Here is a 19,344-nt window from a genome sequence, read left to right on the forward strand (position 1 = left end):
GGCCATGAGAGTGAGACGGAGAACGGAGATTCGGGCAGTGGCGGGGAGAGAGACAACGAGAGGGGTGGACAGACCCCGAGGGACAACAGGTGAGAGCGGCAGTATCTGTGAGACAAGGGTTGACACGGGAGAAGTGGAGTCGGTCGAGCAGCGGGTGAGGTCAGTGTGACCAATGCCGCTGTTCCATTCGGCCAGGTGATCCTCACTGCCGGCCTGGCTCTGCCGGCTCAGTGTTTCTATTGAATTATATCCCACTGAGTAAATATAAAGATTCCTGCTCCCGCTCTGTCCCTTTTCTGTCTCCTCCTGATCACCCAGTTCCTCCTGCACCCACCCCAGCCCCATCACCCTGTTTCCCCTCCTCTACCCACTCCATCTCCCACACTCTGCCCACTGGGTCTCCTCTCCAAGCCCCCCCCCCCCAACACTGTTCCCATCTGTGCTCCCCGCCTCCCTTATTTGATTCCAAGCTCCACCTTCCTTTCCTTCCCACCATCTGCAGCCATTCGTTGTCTCCACCTGTCACCTCCCCGCCTCTGCCGCTATTTCCGCTCCTCCCTCCCCCACCTGCCCATCACCCCCTCACCTGGATCCACCTGACGCTTTCCAGCTCTTGCTCCAGCCCTTCCCCTCACCTCTTTGTGCTGGCTCTCTCCCCTCTATCTTTCAGTCGAGGTGAAGGGTCTCGACCCGAAACATCGAGTCCATTTCCCTCGACAGGTGCTGCCCGACCCGCTGAGTTCCTCCGGCACCTTGCTCTGTTCTCCAGATCCCAGCATCTGCAGTCTCTGTGTCTCCACAGTGATTCCTGCTGCTGTGCGCTCCGTCCGGTCCCTGTGTATCTTCTCACCCTGCGGGATGTTTTCAGCAAGGATGCCTGACACGCTGGCCATGCCCTTTTCTCTCTTCTACCGTCCGGGAGAAGATGCAGGAGATTGAACGCCCGGACGTTCGCACAAGCGCAGCTGCTTCCCCACCGCTGTCAGACTTCTGACCCAGTCACCTCTCTCACACCCCTTCCCGGTGGCACTGCCCCGTACTCTACACTCGATCTCTCTCCATTATTCCCTTGTGGTCACTTTAATATATTTTGATGCAGTACTTCAAACGGCAATCTCTGCCCCAGTCTGCGACTGTTGCGCTCGTCGTTGTATTTACTGTTGTGTTTATCATTATACCGTTTACTCTGCAAACTTCCTGCCACCGATGCATTTCATGCACCCTGGGACATAGGACAAGAATGTAATATAATCAACTTCACCACTTTCCGCCTGACTGACCCTAATTTATTTGAACCGTCTCCGGAATTGACGTTTGACGACTCCACGCCGAGATTCCCTGCAGAAACAATCCCTGTGTGCGAGCTGCTGCCGGGTGTGCGGTTTCCCTCCTCTGTTCACAATGTTCCTGCTGTCGGCATCAATGCAGATCCCTTGTTGTGCCACCGACTGTTTATTCTGAGCCCAGACATACGCCCCGCCCACCTCCAGCCCACCCAGTGACGCCCCACCTCCAACTCACCTGGTGACGTGCCGTTGCCGGGGGAGACAGAGAGCAGCGGGAGGCAACCTGCGAGCTTCAGTGCTGCCCTTTCGTGTGTGGCTGAGGGGCGGGTGAAGCTTCATCTGCCGCTGCAAATGCAGGTCGGTGCCGGTCTCCAGCGGATTCAGCAACGGGTGAGCTGTCAGTGCGGGTCTGGGGAGAGCCCCTCACTGGATGCACAGGTTTGCCTTGTGTCGCTGTTCTGTGTTTCTCTCTCCTTCTCCCTCGCACTTGCTCCTTTGCTGCCACACTCTGTTATTTGACCTGATTCTCTGCCTCACGCTCTCTAATGTACCCTCCCTCCCCCTTCCCTCCTCCCTCCACAACATCCGACTTTCTTTTCCCTGATCCGAACGAACATTTATTTCTCTTTCTCGGCTTCTCTGCGCGGTTCCATTCTCGCCCTCCCCTCTCTGCCGCTGGACCTTGTCCGACTGCACTGTGTTTTAATTCCCAAAGGTCCCACTTATTCCGTCTCAACCCTTGTCTCACAGTTACTGTCGCTTTCACCTGTCCACCCCTCTCGTCTCTCTCCCCGCCACTGCCCGAATCTCCGTTCTCCGTCTCACTCTCACGGCCCTGAGCTGGATGTTCCAGGTCAGTGCTTCTCCTCTGGTTAACACCGATCAGAGCTGAACTTCGCTCAGCCTGGGGGGTGGATGTGATGTACCTGATCCCTGTGTCCCGATCACACACGTTGTTTCTCTGTGGTGATGACCCGCGCTTCGTTGGGATGTTGCTGTTTGGATCGTTTCTGCACATTTCCTCTTTGTTAAACTGGTTCTGCTGCCGAAATTTGCTGGTTGTACATCGACCGTTCATTCTGTACCTCTCTCCCCCTCCCCCACCCCCACATCTTTGTCAGAGAGCCAAGTGTAACCTGAGAGCCTCGCTGCCGTTTCCTTTGTCTGCAGGATGCATGAAATGCATCGGTCGCAGGAAGTTTGCAGAGTAAACGGTATAATGATACACACAACAGTAAATACAACGACGAGCGCAACAACAGCAGACTGGGGGAGAGATTGCCGTTTGAAGTACTGCATCAAAATATATTAAAGTGACCACAAGGGAATAATCGAGAGAGATCGAGTGAAGAGTACGGGGCAGCGCTCACCTGCCGCCCGAACCTCCGTTTCTCACCGAGCCCGCCCCCGCCCGAATCAATCAACCGGGGAGTGTTTGCAGAGAGCCCTCGCTGGATAGACAGGTTTGCATTGTGTCGCCGTTCCTCTCCGAACTCCCCGAGGGCTCAGCCCCTCCCTCCCCTGTACTCCCGCAGAACATATTCCGGTCTCTGTTTGGGTCTGTGTTGGGTGGACCAGTTTGCGGATGTTTAACACTAATTCGGGTTCCGTTTCCTCGGATCTTGTTTCGGACGGGTCGGGAGATTCGCCTGGAAAATCTCAGCCGTTCTTCCTGCCAGGAAGCCCCTGTTTCTGTCGCGGCTTCTACCTTTATTCCTCAGTCACACCGTCTGTCCCAGTGCGGTCCACGGATTCCCCCCTCAATGTCCCCGTCTCATAATCTCGCTCTCGCCCTCCCCCTTCTCTCCTCTCGCTTTCTCTCTTTCACTCTCTCTCCCCATCTCTCTCTGTCTCCCTCTCCTCACGCCGCTTTCTTTCTCCCTCGCTCGACTCTTTCTCTCTCCACCCGGTGTCACGAACCAGCAACAAAAGAAACACACTGAGCATGATTCAGTGTTAAAAACTATTTTATTAATCACTACTTATGATAATATGTAAAATAAAAGTAAAAATGTTAGTATGTTAGAATTCAAAAATGTTAAACCTCGAACGTTAACCCCAAAACTAAACTCATCGTGTGTGTGACAACGTCCCAAACTCCAAGTTCCGGAATGGTTCTTAAAGTTCAGTTCCGCAAGTCATAAGGTGAAACATGAGCAAGGGCTTCTTCAACAACCACCGTTGTCTGAAGATAAGACGTAGACATAGAGAAACGTAGAGAGAGTAACTACGAAATCCAAATGTTCCACGATGGAACCCCAGCGACACTTCAGTGTTTACTTGGTAGTGACTTCCTCACCCCGAAAAGCATCTGAATCATGGTCGTCCACACACAAATACCTGTTTCCTTCTACAGGTCAGCAACAAAGTGAACTCCACCGGATTACTTCCAACTTCCATACATGGATTTCAGTGGCAGACGCAGTTATTGTTTCTCATCCATCGATAGAGAAAACTAGCAGGCTGGTGTCTCTCTCCCTTCTCTCTCTCTCTCTCTCCTTCTTCTAACTTCTTCAATAACATCATTACGTCCTTTATCTTCTATTGAGGTAAGCACGCCCCACACACACATACACACACACTCTCTATCTTAAAGGGACTTTCACTGAGTCCGTAACACCAGTCTCCCTCCCCTCCCCTCCACCTCTCCATTCCCCCTCCCCACTCTCCTCTTTCCCCATCGGCTCCCCAGACCAGTCCCATTCGCTCTCGCCTCCCCACTCCTCCTCCTCCCCTCCCCCACTCCTCCCCTCCCCCACCTCTGCCTCCCCTCCCCACTCCGCCTCCCCTCCCCACTCCGCCTCCTCTCCCACTCCTCCTCCTCCCCCCACCACCTCCTCACCCACCTCCCCCTCCCATCCACCACTGCCCCCTCCCCCTCCTGCCACTCCTCCAACTGCCCACCCCCTTGCACTCCACTCCCCCACCCACTCCCACTACCCTCCTCTACCACCTGCTCCTCCTACTCCCCCCACCCCACTCCCCTTTCCCCTCCCCCTCCCCTCCCATTCCCCTCCCATCCATCTCCCAACCCCAGCAGCCACTCCCGCCTCCCACTCACACTTACCTTCCCCCTGCCCTTCCCCTTCAGCCTCCAATCTCCCAATCCCTTTCCCCCTCTCCCAATCCCTTTCCCCCTCTCTCCCATCACCCTCCCCCTCCCCACTATCTCCCTCCCCATCCCCACTCCCCTCCCCATCCCCACATCCACCCTCCCCATCCCCCATCCCTGCTCCCCCTCCCCATCTTCACTCCCTCTCCATCCCCATCCCCACTCCATACCCAGTCCCTCCCCATCCTATTCCCCCTCCTACATCACCCCTTTCTCTCCCCCTCCATCCCCCTCCCCCTCTTCTCCCACTGCCTCCACACTCCCTCCCTCCCTCTCCCCTACTCATTCCCCTCCACACCCTCCCACTCCCTCCTCCTCTTACTCCCTCTACTCATTCTCCTTCCACTCCCTCGACCCACTCTCCACTACCGCTCCCTCTAATCCCTCCCCCTCCCACTGCCTCTATTCCCTCTACCCTTCCTCCACATTCCCCTCACTCTCACGCTCCCTCTCTCCTCTCTTCATCCCTCCCCCTCACACCCTCTCCAGATCCACCACCCCTCCCCCTCTCTTTCTTCCTCCCTCCTTCCCCTCCATCCTCCCTCACTCCCCATCCATTGCCCACCATCACAACCCTCCAAATTCACACACACCTACCTCGAACATCCCTCATCCATCCCCCTTAATCATCCTCCTCCACTCTCCCACTCCCTCATTACACTCCACACTCCCGCTCCTCCTTGATCCCTGCTCTCTCCCCTTCCTCCACCTCGCGCACACCTCCCTGCACCAAACACCTCCCGATCTCCCTCCCCCACTACCCCAGAACATGTATACAATGTATCCGTACAGCGATTTAGTGTGGGTTTTATAGAATGTGTCCTTACAATGATGTAGTGTGGGTGTATAGAGTGTGTCCTTACACTGATGCAGTGTGGGTGTACAGAATGTGTCCTTACACTGATGCAGTGTGGGTGTACAGAATGTGTCCTTACACTGATGCAATGTGGGTGTGTAGAGTGTGTCCTTACACTGATGCAGTGTGGGTGTGTAGAGTGTGTCCTTACACTGATGCAGTGTGGGTTTTATAGAATGTGTCCTTACACTGATGCAGTGTGGGTGTATAGAATGTGTCCTTACACTGATGCAGTGTGGGTGTATGGATGAGACAAATTGTTTCATTGTGTGTGTATAGAAAGAATCCATTTAATGCTAATTATTGTGCATGTAATGGTCTGTGTCCTCACTGTTAGATTGTGTGTGTCTGAGGAATATATCCTTGGAACAGTATTGTGTGTCTGCATAAATTTTAACTGCAGACTGATGCCATGTGGATTGTGGAATATCTTCTTGCATTATATTTTGTGTATGCCCAGAATGTATGGTTACAGAGCTGCCGTATGGGTGCAGAGAATGTATCTTCATGGATATATTCCGGGTGTCTTGAAAGGTGTCCTTCCAGTGATGTTGTGCATGAGTATGGAATGCGTCCTTGCAGGGATGTAGTTGTTTTCCAAAAAGAATGTTTCTTTGCTGTGATGTCGAGTGTGTTTATTGGGCTGTGTCCTTACTCTGGGGAAATGGAGTGAATTGTGATGTGTCCTGTTGGTGATGTACTCTTGGTGTATGTGTCTTTGAATGCATGTTGGCTTGGTGCTGCTGTATGGAGCTGTGTCTTTATTATGAGTTTCTGCTTGTATATAGAGTTTCTCACGTACAGTCAGTTAGTACTGGTCTATGCTGCTGCTTCTGTACATGAATTAGTACTGGTGTGTTCCCTGTGAGTTAGTGCTGCTGTGACTGTGTCTGTGTGTGTCTGGCCCCTTGTGGTGCATGACTACTGGTGTACAGAGCAGTGTGCTGACAGTCCGTTACCGATGGATTCATTGTGTCATCGAATCATCTGAACATTTGGCCCAACTGTTCCATGCTGACCAGCATGCCCGTCTTAGCTCATTGTATTTTCCCACACTTGGCCCATATCCCTCTGACCTTTTCCTATCCACGGGTCCAACATTGAGCTCATGTTAATTACAAATGCTAACATTGAAAATTAGCTTCAAAATGTTGCAAATGTACCTGCTTCAGCCACTTCCTCTCACAGCTCATTCCATATATCATTCACCGTCTGAAAGAAAATCTAGCCTGTTATATTCCCAATAAATCACTCCACTCTCAACTTGAACCTCTGCCTCCCAGTCCTTTATTTCCCATCCATAGGAAGAAGAAAGTGTGCACTCCCCACACTGTCACAAAGGGCTCTGTCACTTCACTGAGTTACTGCTGGTGTACAGAGACTCATCCTTACAGTGAGTTACTGCTGGTGTACAGGGCTGTGCCCTTACAGCGAGTTACTACTGGTGTACAGGGCTGTGTCCTTACAGTGAGTTACTGCTGGTGTACTGGGCTGTGGCCTTGCTGTGAATTGCTGCTGGTGTACAGAGATGTGTCCTCACAGTGAGTTACGGAAGGTGTACAGAGCTTTGTCCTTCCAGTAAGTTACTGCTGGAGTATAGAGCTCTGTCCTTACAGTGAGGAGCAGTGTGTACAGAGGGTTGTCATTACACTGACATGATTATTGTGTATAGAGGGGTGACCTGACAGTGAGGATCAGCGTCCATAGGGCTGTGTCCTTGCAGTGAGGTGATTAATCTGTATACAGCTGTGTCCTATGAGTGTGATGATATGTGTTAACAGATCTTTGCATTTGTAGTGAAGTTTTGTGTGTGTGTGTGTGTGTTATTAGAGTGAGGTATTCTGAAGGAATATAGATTTGTTTTTACAGTGAATTACTTAGTTCACTGAGGACCTGAGGGTATCTAGAGCTGTTTCCTTATAAGGAGGTATTGTGGGGACTAGTGAGGTACTGTGGGTGTCTGGGGATGTGTCCTTACAGTGAGGTACTGTGGGTGTCTGGGGATATGTCCTTACAGTGAGGTACTGAGGGTGTCTGGGGACGTGTCCTTACAGTGGGGTACTGTGTGTGTCTGGGGATATGTCCTTACAGTGGGGTACAGTAGGTGTCTGGGGATGTGTCCTTACAGTGGGGTACAGTTGGTGTCTGGGGATGTGTCCTTACAGTGGGGTACAGTGGGGGTCTGGGGATGTGTCCTTACAGTGAGGTACTGTGGATGCCTGGGGATGTGTCCTTACAGCGAGGTACTGTGGGTGTTCACTCCATGATTTATTGTGATTCCTAAAACCTGTGACCTTGCAGTGTGGTGATCTGCATGTATTGAACTTTGTCCTCACAGTGAGTTACTTCAGCTATATATTTATTCAGCCAGACCACAATGCTTTGTAAATGTGGCCCGATCTCTTATCTCAGGTCTGTGTCACAAACCAGCAACAAAAGAAACACACTGAGCATGATTTAGTGTTAAAAACTATTTTATTAATCACTACTTATGATAATACGTAAAATAAAAGTAAAAATGTTAGTATGTTAGAATTCAAGAATGTTAAACCTCGAACGTTAACCCCAAAATTAAACTCTTCGTGAGTGTGTGTGTGACAAAGTCCAAAACTCCCAGTTCCTGAATGGTACTTAAAGTTCAGTTCCGCAAGCCATAAGGTGAAACATGAGCAAGGGCTTCTTCAACAACCACCGTTGTCTGAAGATAAGATGTAGATGTAGAAAAACATAGAGAGAGTACATACGAAATCCAAATGTTCCACGATGGAACCCAAACGACACTTCAGTGTTTACTTGGTAGTGACTTCCTCACCCCGAAAAGCATCTGAACCGTGGTCGTTCACACACAAATACCTGTTTCCTTCTACAGGTCAGCAACAAAGTGAACTCCACCGGATTACTTCCAACTTCCATACATGGATTTCAGTGGCAAACACAGTTATTGTTTCTCATCCATCGATAGAGAAAACAAGCAGGCTGGTGTCTCTCTCCCTTCTCTCTCTCTCTCTTTCTTCTTCTGACCTCTTCAACAACGTCATTACGTCTTTTATCTTCTATTGATGTAAGCACGCCCCACACACACATACACACACACTCTCTATCTTAAAGGGACTTTCACTGAGTCCGTAACACCTCCCACCTAAAAAAAAAATTTTCCCAAGAAAATTTTAACCGCGCATAGTTAGTAATGTTAATAATTATCATGCTACACAACTACAGACTATCAGATTTGTACAGATACATGTTTCCCATTTAACATCGGGAAAGACAATCAGCAATCACATTATCTTTGCCTTTAATGTGAGTTATCATGAGATCAAACTCTTGCAAAATTAAACTCCAGTTTAACAGCCTTCTGTTCTTGTTTTTGACTCGGCTCAGAAACACCAATGGGTTATGATCTGTATACACAGTCAATGGTTTCTGAGTGGTGCAAACATATACACTGAAATGTTGCAAGGCTAAAACAAGCGACAGTAATTCTTTCTCTATGGTGGAATAATTCTTTTGATGCTCATTAAATTTCTTTGAAAAGTAAGCTACAGGATGGTCAATATCATCAACGTCACCCTTCTGCAACAACACAGCTCCTGCAGCTTCATCACTGGCATCTACTGCTAATGAAAATGGCTTTTCAAAGTCAGGTGTTTTGAGCACAGGATGGTAGCATAAAATGGCTTTCAGCTTATCAAATGCTTCTTGACAAGAATCTGTCCAGACAAACTTTACTCCCTTCTTCAGAAGATTAGTTAGGGGAAGAGCAATATCAGCAAAATTTTTACAAAATTTTCGGTAATATCCAACCATTCCCAAAAATCTTCTAACAGTCCTCGTACCTGTGGGAATAGGGAACTCAGATATTGTTTGAACTTTTGCCTGAACAGGAGCTTGCTTGCCTTGACCTACAACATAACCAAGATACGTCACAGTGGCATGGCCAAATTCACTTTTAGCCAAGTTAACTGTAAGGTTAGCCTTGGAAAGTCTTTCAAACAACCTTTCTAACGCAGAGATGTGATCCTCCCATGTATCATTCCCAGTCACTAAGTCGTCAATGTAGGCATCTGTATGTTTTAACCCATGAATCACTGAATTAATCATTCTTTGAAATGTTGCCGGAGCATTTTTCATTCCAAATGGCAAAACATTGTATTCATACAATCCAGAAGGGGTTACAAAGGCTGAAATTTCCCTTCCTCTATCTGTTAATGGAACACACCAGTACCCTTTTAATAGGTCAATCTTTGTAAGAAATTTTGCCTTTCCCACTCTGTCTATGCAATCATCCACCCTAGGAATAGGGTAAGCATCTGACTTTGTTACAGCATTCACTTTCCTGTAATCTGTGCAAAATCTAACAGTTCCATCAGGTTTAGGTACAATAACACAGGGCGAACTCCAATTTGAAGTAGAATGTCTAATAATATCATTTTCCAACATGTACTTTATTTCCTGATCAACAAGTTTACTTTTTTCTGCATTCATTCGATATGGGTGTTGTTTGATTGGTTTTGCATCCCCAACATCAACATCATGGGTAATTATCGATGTTCTGTTTGGAACATCTGGGAACAGATTTTTAAATTTTAAAATTAATTCTCTCATCTTTTGTTTTTGTGAAACTTGTAAATGGTCCAACTTCGTTTCAAGGTTCTCCAGGATATTTGGTTTTTTTAGTTTTGATGGAACAATACTTGGTCTAAATTGGCCTTCCTCAACATCAACATCAGGCATTCTAGAAACAACCTTTACACCATCCACCAAGGCCACAATTGAATCCCTCTCATAATAAGGTTTTAGCATGTTTACATGACAGAGTTGTGTTTTCTTGCATCTATCTGGTGTTTTGATTATATATGTTAGATCAGTCACTCGAGATTCAATAACATAGGGTCCAGAAAAACGAGCTTGCAAGGGATTATTTTGGCTAGGGAAAAATACCAACACCTTTTTCCCCACTGCGAATGTCCTAGGCTGAGCACGTCTATCAAAATATGTCTTCATTCTTATCTGGCTTGTTTTCAGATTCTCTCTCGCTAGCTGGCAGAATCTCTCCAACCGAGTTTTAAATTTTTGGACATAGTCCCCAACAGACTCAAGTGAACTTTCTCATTAACCCATTGCTCTCTTAACAACTCCAAAGGTCCTCTCACCCTATGTCCAAACACAAGCTCAAACGGACTAAATCCAATTGACTCCTGGATCGATTCTCTAACGGCAAACAAAAGTAAATGGATACCTTCGTCCCAATCCTTGGTGTTTTCAAAGCAATAAGTCTTCAGCATATTTTTGAGAGTAGAATGAAATCTCTCCAGAGCTCCTTGAGATTCTGGGTGATATGCAGATGATACAATCTGCTTTGCTCCCAGCTCATGGACTATTTGTTGAAAAGTTTTTGACATAAAATTACTACCTTGATCAGATTGGATTTCTTTTGGCAAACCAAACAAGGTAAAAAATTTTACAAGAGCCTTTGACACCGTCTTGGCCTTAATATTTCTAAGGGGTATTGCCTCTGGAAATCTAGAAGTGGCACACATGATGGTTAACAAATACTGATTTCCAGTCTTAGACTTTGGTAATGGACCAACACAGTCCACAATCACCTTCGAAAAGGGTTCACCAAAAGCAGGAATTGGTTTCAAAGGAGCCACAGGGGGTTTTTGATTTGGTTTACCTACCATCTGACATGTGTGGCAGGTTCGACAAAACATCACCACATCTTTTCTCAAACCAGGCCAATAGAATTGTTTCAAGATCTTCCCTACAGTTTTATTCACCCCAAAATGACCACCCAAAGGCATACTGTGGGCCAGGTTTAAAATCTCATCCCTATAAACTTTTGGAACAACAACCTGATGAATAACTTCCCATTCCTCAGTAACAGGAACATGAGGAGGTCTCCATTTCCTCATTAACACTCCATTTTTGACATAGTATCCAGTCGGCACTTGTTCAATCTCCTCACATGTGAGTGCTTTTTCTTTCAATTCTGTCAATTCAGGATCCTTTGTCTGTTCCACCATGAAATCCTTCCTCGACAAAGACAAATCTTTAAATTCAGGCTCACTATAAGGATGTTGATCCTCCAGTGAAGACAGAAAAGTCTCAGATAAGGCATCATAATTTTCTTCCTGTTTAGGACTGTCACAAGGAACCACATCAGACTGCACCGGACTGTCTGTCTTGGCTAATTCTCTAGCTCTAGCTCGAGTCACCGCACATGATGGGTAAACATCTGAATCATTCTCAGACTCATCAATCCTTGGTTTGGTTGTTAACCGTACCACAGGATCACTTTCTCCATCTGCAAGGTCATTTCCCAATAACAAAGAAACTCCTTCCACTGGCAACCTAGGTCTTATCCCTATCTCGACTGGTCCTTCTACGAACTTTGACTTTAAAATCACCCTGTGAAAAGGGACAGACATGGTCTCACCTGTAACGCCTCGTACTAGATTTACTTCACCAGTGTCACTTTCTTCACCAAAATTTAAAACACTGTCCAGCAAGAGAGATTGACTAGCCCCAGTATCTCTAAGAATTTTCACTGGCACCTGGGGTGACTCATCATTCAGTGAAACAAAACCCTCTGATACATACGAACGGAATTCTTTTCTCACCTCCTCCAACTTTTCCGCTTTTCCCTTTTGCAAGGACTGATCTTTAACAGCATCTCCTAAACCTTTTTGATTTTTAATTGCCTGAAAGCAAGCATTGGGCCCAGCTTCCTTCTTTTTCTTCAAAAGGGCACAATTAGATATCACGTGGCCAGGTTTCCTACAGTAATAACAAGTACGCTCAACAGGTTTCTCCAGCCCTGGCTTCTTTTCATCTTTTCCTTTTTGATTACCTCCCAATTTAATCTCTGGTTTACCTGGATTGTCTTTGTAACTCTTTTGAAAGGTTTTAGGTTGTCCCCATTTGGATTTATGGGTTAAAGCATAATCATCTGCCAACCTAGCAGTTTCTTGTAAAGTTTCCACTGCCTTTTCATTTAAATATGTTGTTAATTCAGCTGGAACGCATCTTTTAAAGTCTTCCACCAGTATCAATTCTGTCAATTTATCATAATCCCCATCTACATTTTTAGCCAGGCACCATCGTTCAAAACATATTCTCTTTCCATTGGCAAATTCCATATAAGTCTGATCTGCAGATTTCCTCAAGTCTCTGAATTTTTGTCTATAAGCCTCAGGGACCAATTCATAAGCCTTCAAAATAGCTTGTTTTACCTTGGTATAATCAGCTGCATCCTCAGCAGACAAAGCAGAATAAGCTTTTTGAGCTTTACCTTTAATCACACTCTGTACCATAAGAGCCCATCCTTTCCTTGGCCAGTTTGAACTCACAGCAACCTTTTCAAAATGTTGGAAATACTGATCAACCTGATCTTCTTCAAACGGAGGGACTAATCGAACCTCCCTGCTGGCTGAAAAACCATCATCAGAATCAGATTCCGAACTCCTACGCTTCATTTGTAACTCATGCTGCCTCTGTTTTTCCTTCTCCTCTGCCTCAAACTTTAACCGACTTAGTTCCTGTTCCCGTTCAGCCTCTAACTTCATCTGAGTTATCTTTTGTTCGGCCTCTAATTTCTCTCGTTCGGCCTCTATCTTTAACTGGGTTTGCTCTCGTTCGGCCTCTAATCTCTTTTGTTCTCGTTCAGCTTCTAATTTATTTTGCTCTCGTTCAGCCTCTATCTTCGCCAGCTGCACCTGTGCCTCAGAAATTGCTATTTCACTGCCAGGAAACTGTTTTAACACTTCCTTCTCAAACACCTTCTTTTCCACTTAATGGCCAGCTATCAGTCTCTGAATATCTGCCTTTCTCATAGACTGCTTTACTTCTGTAAGGTTTAGCCTTGTAGCAATCTTTATCAAATCATCCTTTTTCGCCACCTCCAATCCCTTTTGGGTTGGTGACTCCAAAAATGCCTTAATATCCATTGCTACTGGTTTCCACACACACAAGCCAATTAAAAAGAATTTATCAGACCTCCCTCAACAATCTTTGGATTGAATCCCGAACAAATCTCGTCAATCTGGGGTACAATCCCAGACGACACTCGTTAACCTTGGGAACTATCCCGGACAAGCCCCCAATTTTGTCACAAACCAGCAACAAAAGAAACACACTGAGCATGATTTAGTGTTAAAAACTATTTTATTAATCACTACTTATGATAATACGTAAAATAAAAGTAAAAATGTTAGTATGTTAGCATTCAAAAATGTTAAACCTCGAACGTTAACCCCAAAACTAAACTCTTCTTGAGTGTGTGTGTGACAAAGTCCAAAACTCCCAGTTCCTGAATGGTTCTTAAAGTTCAGTTCCGCAAGCCATAAGGTGAAACATGAGCAAGGGCTTCTTCAACAACCACCGTTGTCTGAAGATAAGATGTAGATGTAGAAAAACATAGAGAGAGTACATACGAAATCCAAATGTTCCACGATGGAACCCAAACGACACTTCAGTGTTTACTCGGTAGTGACTTCCTCACCCCGAAAAGCATCCGAACCGTGGTCGTTCACACACAAATACCTGTTTCCTTCTACAGGTCAGCAACAAAGTGAACTCCACCGGATTACTTCCAACTTCCATACATGGATTTCAGTGGCAAACACAGTTATTGTTTCTCATCCATCGATAGAGAAAACAAGCAGGCTGGTGTCTCTCTCCCTTCTCTCTCTCTCTCTTTTTTTTCTTCTGACCTCTTCAACAACGTCATTACGTCTTTTATCTTCTATTGACGTAAGCACGCCCCACACACACATACACACACACTCTCTATCTTAAAGGGACTTTCACTGAGTCCGTAACATCTGCTTCTCAATTCTGGCTGCAGTGCACAGCGGGTGGCTCCATAAACAGTTCTGTCTGTCTGCTTCCATGATTAAAATAGATCAACCTGGTTAACAGTGACTCCCATCCTTCTTCAGTGTTTTACATCCCTCTGGGAACAAAAGGCAACATGAACCATCCTGCCTTGTGGTCTGCACTGCAGTGAATGGAATGCATCAGCAACAATTCACTGATGACAGAACCGCAGGAAGCTGATTGGCATTCCTGGCTGATTGTTACAATTAAAATATAACTTTACACAATGTGTTTCTGATACAAAGTGTGGAACTCATGCCACCGTGACATAACTGTGACACCAGGGCAGGAGTGAGTTATGTATGTACAAGAGCCTCAGGGAACTGTGACCAAGTGCAATTCACCAATGGCAGGAATAAACTGATGGCTACCAACTGACCAGTGGTCAGTGCACTGGGGGATTTGTGGTGAGATTTGAAGAGCTGCACTGGACCCCAACATATGTTTAAAGTGTGTTTCTGCTGCTGTGTCAGGCTGTGTCTGTAAATGAGGTACTGCAGCTGTGTGGAGTTGTATCCTTACAGTGAGGTACTGTGGTGTATTCAGCTATGTCCTTGCTCTGAGGTACGATGTGTGCCCAGAGCTTCATCTTTGCATTATGTTACTGCAGGTATATATGGGAATGTGCTCTCATGGTGAGGTGCTCAGTGTGTATGGTGCTGTGTCCATATGGTGAACTAATTTGTTGTTTAGGTCTGTGTCCAGTGAGTTACTGTAGGGGTATGTTAAAATGCGGCACTCTGGGTGCAGAGATCTGCATCACTTCAGTGCAGTTATGTGGGTGTCTCAGGAAATGTCCTGAAAATGACGGACTGTTTGTGTCCAGAACTGTGTGGACACAGTGAGCCTAAATAGCAGTGCCCTTACTGTGGGGTACAGTAGCTGTTCAGCACTGTGTTCTTACAGAGAAATGCTGCTGGTGTATGGAGCTGTATCTTACTGTGAAGTACTGTGAATGTACAGACCTGTGTCTGTTCAATGATGTACTGTGGGTGTACAGGACTTTGTCCTTACTCAGAGTGAAGAGCTGTGTTGTTGCAGTGAGGTGCTCAGTGTGTTTACAGCTGTGATTCCACATAGAAAATACAGAGTACAGAAATCAGAAAATAGATAAAATGCGACAAAATACATTGTGTTAAATCAGACTTGAAATCACAACACCCCATATTGATAAACAAAATGATAGTTAATTAGTAACAATTAAATTGGAATAATTTTATTATATAAAAAAACCTAAACCCACAACCAAGACCAAAGTTGTTTGGTAAATAAAGAAGGACAAAGAAAATCCTTTAACACATATTAATATCAGCCAATATCTGTACTTTACACCAGATCAAAGGTTTTGAAAATAGTTCAAAAAAGGTCCCCACAAGGTTTGAAAGTCTAACTTAGATTCAGAAATTGAACAACAGATCTTCTCGAAATTTAGGTCTGACATAACATCCCGTAACCATTGAACATGAGTAGGCAGAGTCACTTCCTTCCATTTACGCAACACAGCCCTCCTGGCTACAAGAGAAATAAAGGCCAATACATAGAAATCAGAAGTCTCCAAAATTGTATCTTTTTCTCCAACAATCCCAAATAATGCAGTCAAGGGATTAGGCATAAAATTTATTTTAAAGAGCACAGAGAAAGTTTGAAATACCTCTATCCAGTATTTTTTAAAGCTTGAACATGTCCAAAACATGTGGATTAAAGAAGCCTCTCCATTATTGGATTTATCACAATAATGAGATCTCTGAATAAAAACGCAATGCTTGTCTTTGGACAAGTGAGCTCTATGGAGCACTTTAAACTGAAGGAGGGAGTGACGTGCACTTAATGATGAAGTATTGACCAAGTTAAAAATTTCAATCCAAGTTTCCTCAAATTGAAATGTGCACATCTTGTTCCCAAGCGCTTTTGATTTTGTCCAAGGGAACCTTACTTGTTCCTAATAACCTACCATAAATATTAGATGTTGAGTCATCATAACAAGGCTTCAAATTAAAAATTACATCTTCTAAGTTCTTATCAGGACTCATAGGGAATGTATGTAATTGAGATCGGAGGTCTCTGGTTTGTAAATATTTAGTTGGCAATTGTTCAAACAAAGGGAGATTTCCTCCAACAAACACATCCTGAAAACAAGTAAGACCCGATCTATCTCACTCTTTAAAAACTACATCAGTCTTTGAAGCTTTAAAAAAAACAATTAGTGAAAATGGGACTGGATAAAGAAATTCTCCATAAACCATCATATTTTCTAAATTGCAGCCAAGTCCTCAAAGCATGTTTAACTAGCAGAACATCAGTTAGTTTATTCACTGATAAAGGAAGTGAAGAGCCAAGCAAAGAAATAATAGAAATATTTTTCAAGGATTAAGCTTCCAAAGAACCCCATACTGGACAAGCCTCATGATGAATGTCGTGTAACCAAAATGTAAGATTTCGTATATTGACTGCCCAGTGATAAATCCTAAAGTTGGGTAAGGCAAAACCTCCATTTTGTTTAAGTAAAGTTCACTTTCAGAAAGTTTAATCTAGGATGTTTGTTTTTCCATGTGTAACCAGTGATGTACCTCAGGGATCTTGTGTAACCAGTGATGTACCTCAGGGACTGGGGCCCTTGCTCTTTGTGATTTTTATAGACAACCTGCATGAGGAAGTGGAGGGGTGAGTGAGTAAGTTTGCGGATGACACAAAGGTTGGGTGTGTTGTGGGTAGTTTGGAGGGCTGTCAGAGGTTACAGAGGGACATAGATAAGATACAAAGTTGGGCTGAGAAGTGGCAGATGCAGTTCAACCCAGATAAGTGTGAATTGGTTCATTTTGGTAGGTCAAATATGATGGCAGAATATAGTATTAATGGTAGGACTCTTGGCAGTGTGGAGAACAGAGGGATCTTGGGATCCGAGTCCATAGGACGCTCAAAGCGGCTGCGCAGGTTGACTTTGTGGTTAAGAAGGCATATGGTGTATTGTCCTTCATCAATCATGGAATTGAATTTAGGAGCCAAAAGGTATTGTTGCAGCCATATAGGTCCCTGTGTAGACCCCACTTGGAGCACTGTGCTCAGTTCTGTTCGCCTCGCTAGAGGAAGGATGTGGAAACCATGGAAAGGGTGCAGAGGAGATTTACTAGGATGCTGCCTGGAATGCGGAGCATGCCTTATGAAAGCAGGTTGAGGGAACTCGGACTTTTCTCCTTGGAGTGATGGAGAATGAGGGGGACCTGATAGAGGTGTATAAGATGATGAGAGGTATTGATAGAGTAGATAGTCAGAGGCTTTTCCCCAGGGCTGAAATGGTGGCCACAAGAGGACATAGGTTTAAGGTGCTGGGGAGTAGGTATAAAGGGGATGTCAGGTGTAAGTTTTTTACTCAGAGAGTGGTGAGTGCGTGGAATGGGCTGCAAACAACGGTGGTGGAGGCTGATATGATAGGGTCTTTTAAGAGACTGTTAAATAGGTATATGGAGCTGAGAAAAATGGGTAAGCCTCATAATTTCTAGTGTAGGGACATGTTCGGCACAGCATTGTGGGCCAAAGGGCCTGCATTGTGCTGTAGTTTTTCTATGTTCTATGTTCTAGAAGTTATATTTGAATTGAGAGAATCAAAAAGGATTTAGGATTAAAAAGATGTCAGGCCTGAAATAAGTATATCAATTTAGGTAAAATATTTATTTAAATAGAATTAATTCGGCCAATCAATGATATAGAGAGAGGTGACCAATTTGATAAAACCCTTTTCACATAGTTCAATAAGGTGAGAAAGTTTTCTTTAAATAAATGTTTATAATTTTTAGTAATTGTTACAGCCAAATATGTAAAATGATTTCTTCCAATTTTAAGAGGAAGGTTAGTATGAAATGGTAGCAGGTTATTCAAAGGGAGAAGTTCACTCTTGTATAAATTCAGTTTATATCCTGAAAACTGGCTAAAACAGGTAAATAGAGAAAGCATAGGTGGTCTCAACATTAGAGATAAAAAGCAGTAAATCACCAGCATAGTGCAAAACTTTGTGGGTAATACCTCTTCTAAAGATACCAGTGATATCTCTAGTTTCTCAGACAGCAATAGTGAAGGGTTCTAAAGCCAGATTGAACAGCAAAGGGCACAAAAGGCATCCCTGTCTTGTTCAACATTGAAGTTTAAAAGGTTTAGAATTTTGAAAGTTGGTAAGAACATGAGCAGAGGGGGAATACATAGAGTAATCTATTCATTGAATGAAATCGGCCCCAAAGTTAAATTTCTCTGAACTTTTAAATAAATAACTACATTCAAACAGATCAAAGGCCTTCACGGCATGTACAGATATCACACATTCTGACATTTCCATAGAGGCAGAGTAGATAATATTCAGTAAATGATGAATATTAAAATGGGAATAGTGATTTGTAATAAATCCAGTCTGATCATCAGATATAATTAATGGTAAAATATTTTCCAATCTATGAGCTAAAACTTTAGATAAAATTTTAACATCAACATTAAGTAAAGAAATTGGTCTGTACGAAGAAGATTCCGTTGGGTTCTTCTTTTTCTTAAGAATAAGTGAAATGGAAGCTTCATTGAAGGATTGTGGTAACCTACCTAATTTAAAAGAGTCCCAAAAAACAGAACATAAATCAGGTATAAGCAAAGAGGCAAAGGCCTTATAAAATTCTCTGTGAAATCCATCAGGACCCAGATTCTTACCAGAGTGCAATGAATGTTTCACCTTGGTGATTTCCTCATAAGCAATAGATTGAGCCAATTGTTTTTGGTTATCAGCAGAGAGTGTAGGAATGTTTAATTGGTCGAAAAAGTTGTACATTACAGTATCATCTTTAGGAGAATCAGAACTATAAAGTTTGGAATAGAATTCTCTAAAAGCATCATTTATTTCTAAATGATCAGTTGTCCTCTCACCATTAGCTTTGTAAATTTCTTTAATTTGCCATCTAGCAATAGTTTTTAATTAGTTAGCCAGTAATTTACCTGTTTTTATCTCCATGAATATAAAATAGACTTTTATCTTTTAAAAGTTGACTCTCAATTAGATATGTTAAAAGGAGATCATATTTAGTTTTAATTTTGACTCACCTTTTGTATAACGTAGGATCTGGATCTGTTGTGTGAAAAAGGTTCTTTGGGGATCTTAAAGATTGAGGACTCTGGACACAGGCTTTGGATCTTAAAAATAGTTTAATCACAAAGACAAACACAGGAACAGCATGAATGGG

General features: G+C 44.3%; 1 long non-coding RNA gene across 1 annotated transcript in view; it reads left to right on the top strand.

Annotated features, from left to right (window-relative positions):
• The first annotated feature begins 1,577 nt into the window (after positions 1-1,577).
• Positions 1,578-19,344, top strand: part of LOC127579507 (uncharacterized) — a 37,778-nt gene continuing 20,011 nt past the window's right edge. Inside the window, exons 1-3 of the long non-coding RNA XR_007957677.1 lie at positions 1,578-1,724; positions 2,408-2,749; positions 3,643-3,835. This is a non-coding gene — a long non-coding RNA (uncharacterized LOC127579507). The remainder of the gene's footprint in view (positions 1,725-2,407; positions 2,750-3,642; positions 3,836-19,344) is intronic.

Source organism: Pristis pectinata, chromosome 17, assembly GCF_009764475.1.
Source record: "Pristis pectinata isolate sPriPec2 chromosome 17, sPriPec2.1.pri, whole genome shotgun sequence".
In the NCBI taxonomy this organism is placed as follows: Eukaryota; Metazoa; Chordata; class Chondrichthyes; order Rhinopristiformes; family Pristidae; genus Pristis; species Pristis pectinata.